The sequence below is a fragment of the Nicotiana tabacum genome, chromosome 5 (assembly GCF_000715075.1).
Source record: "Nicotiana tabacum cultivar K326 chromosome 5, ASM71507v2, whole genome shotgun sequence".
Taxonomy (NCBI): Eukaryota; Viridiplantae; Streptophyta; class Magnoliopsida; order Solanales; family Solanaceae; genus Nicotiana; species Nicotiana tabacum.
Window position 1 is genome coordinate 126,483,000 of NC_134084.1, and position 3,116 is coordinate 126,486,115.

The window sequence follows — 3,116 nt, forward strand, 5'->3', positions numbered from 1 at the left end:
GGGCATTGGGCATTTTTGATTAGTTTAAAGGAGTTATGGGCAGAGTTGAGGGCTGGTGGAAACGAGGCAGCCTGGGGGTTGGCTTGTGGTTAGCCTATAAATAGGCTCATTTAAGGTGGAGAAAGGGGTTAGACATCAGAGGTTAAAAAAAGTTAGGAAATCAGAAATTAAGGCAGAACACTAAGATTTCAGAGTTTGAAAAGCTTTCAGCTGCTGTTTTTTCTGAACCTTCACAAGTCAGAAATAGGCTGAAAGTTGAGCTAATTTTCCAAAGCTAAAAGAGTAGTTTGAGAGAGAAATAGAGTGTTTAAAGCTGAAACTCCACATCAAGGAGTTGGAGGTTGTTTCTTTTTTTTCTGGGATTTTCCTTTTGTTTGTCAGAAACCAAAAATCACTGATTTTCATGTACCAATATGCTGTGTTGGGACACTACTGGATTCCAGTTTAGTTTTCTTGGTTCTTTACTCGCTAAAAATTGTTTCAGTTGAGTGTCTTGGTTTTCTGTTTGGACTGAAAGTCCATTGGTTGTTGTTGTTGGGTTTTTCTGAAATTTCTGCTGGGCATTCTCTTAAGTTGTTGTTGAGTTTTGGTCTATTATTGGGTTGTCCCTGTTGCTGTTGTTGCTGTGTTGTTGCATACTGCCCTGCTGATCATTCCTCCTTCTTCTTTTGCTTTCCTATACCAGGTACACGACTGATAAACTGTCAATGTAAGCTGAAATTTGAGGCATGAATACAAAGAAAGTTGGAAGAGTTGAAGTTATTTCGAACCAGCTTTAGAAAAATGTATTGAAACAATAGGTCGCCTGCATGATAGTTTACTTTCCCTAATAGAACTATATGGTTAGCTGTGATGTAGTTGAACTTCTATACCTATCATTCAGTTGGAAAACTATATGTGTTGCTTATAATTGAAAGGGATTGATGTTGTAGTAGCCATGTTCTATTAATTCATTATTGTGTTTGTCAAGAAGCATGTTAGGTACCCAATAGTTCTTTCTTTAAACAAATGGTATGTTTTAAGCTGTTAGGAATATGGTTTGATTAAGGCAAACAATACATCGCATTTCAGCTTTTTTTCCCCTTTTTTTTGTTTATAAATGTTAAACACATATCAAATAAGTTGAACATGCCCAATTGGAATAAGAGTGGCCCAGGCCGAATTTAACTTCATGCACATTAGGCCTGGGCCCATAACTGCCAAACGGACTACCCGTATCGCGTCCCTCTTTCAACAAATCACGTTCGAAACTTAACTATAATAACTCATAAGTATGTAAATACAGTAGGACCTTTCCATTTTTTAGAGACAAACAAAGATAGGAAATCATAGTTGCTTTTAGGTTTGCCTTTAAATAAAAAGGAGATGAGCCTCGCCCAAATAAAATGCATAAATTGCGGGGCCCTCGTTAAATGTATATATTAAATATTTAGATTCTGGGACGGGCCATTTAGCAAATTTCACGGCTTTTCCCCAAAGTAACAACACGCTAGTTCTTTAGGACGCGTCTTAATTAATCTTATTTTCTTAAATTCGGGTGCGCATTTCATGCGACCCAAATCCATATCCCAAAACATTGAATAAAAATGTGTTCCGGATTGCGGGTGCATTTCATGTGACGCCATCCAAAGACATGTTTTTAAACGATGTTCACATTCTTTTAAAAATATAATAATAAAAGCGGTAAAGAGTTAAAATTTGCACATGAGCGCATAATTATATAAAATCAGATAAACAAGCCGAATCTGACAGTTGAGCGACCGTGCTAGAACCACGGAACTCGGGAATGCCTAACACCTTCTCCCGGGTTAACAGAATTCCTTATTCGGATTTCTGGTTCGCGGACTGTAATACAGAGTCATTCTTTTCCTCAATTCGGGATTAAATTGGTGACTTGGGACACCCTAAATCTCCCAAGTGGCGACTCTGAAATAAACAAACAAATCCCGTTTCGATTGTCCTTTAATTGGAAAAACTCCTTCACCCCTCGCGGGGGCGGAAAAAGGAGGTGTGAAACCTATCACCGACCAGAATGGTACCTGTAATCACAGCATCTGATGACTCAGCCTCTGGCCTGGCTGGCAAAGCATAACAACGGGGTTGGGACCCACCTCCCTAAATCATATCCATAGGATGATCTGCTGTTGGCTGACCCTTACCTCTAGCGGTCCGAGCTCCACCTCTAAGACCTCTACCTCTATGTCCTCTACCCCCGCCTCTAGCCGGCTGGGCAGGCGGTGGGGCAACTGGTGCCTGGATCATCGGGCGAAAACCCTGCTGTTGCGAGCTGCTGGAAGCTCGAGGGCAATATCTGGCAATGTGACTCACATCGCCGCAAGTATAACAAGCCCTCGGCTGCTGAGAAAAATGAAGTGGCGGTGCACTGATAGGTGCTGATGTGAACTAAAGAGCTGCTGGTCAGAATACTATGGCTGAGAACCACGACCACCTGGTGTACCATGAGAAGCCTGGAGAACTGACTGAAAGGGCCTCGAAGGATGGCCTCTACCATAAGAATCCCTACCTCCAGATGAGGTACCATTGAATCTACCAGAATGACGGGGCCTCTTATCAGACCCATGACCACCTCCCTGACCAAGTGCCATCTCTATCCGGCGGGCACCATCTACTGCCTCCTGAAATGAAATATCACTACCGGCATTCATGGCCATCTGAACACGAATCGATTGGGCCAACCCATCAATAAACCTCCGCACCCTCTCTCTATCGGTGGGGAGTATCACAATGGCATGACGAGCAAGATCAATGAACCGGGTCTCATACTGGGTGACCGTCAAAGGACCCTGCTGGAGACGCTCAAACTACCTGCGAAGAGCATCTCGCTGAGTAACTGGAAGAAACTTCCCCAGAAATAACTCTGAAAACTGATCCCAGGTCAATGATGGCGACCCTGCTGGCCTGGCTAAACAGAAATCCCTCCACCAAGTCTTGGCGGATCCTGCCAGGCGAAAAGTGGCGAAGTCGACCCCATTGGTCTCTACAATGCCCATAGTCCGTAGAACCTCATGACAGCTGAATATGAAATCCTGAGCATCCTCTGAGGGGGTGCCACTATATGTGGTTGTGAAGAGCTTGGTGAAACGATCAAGCCTCCA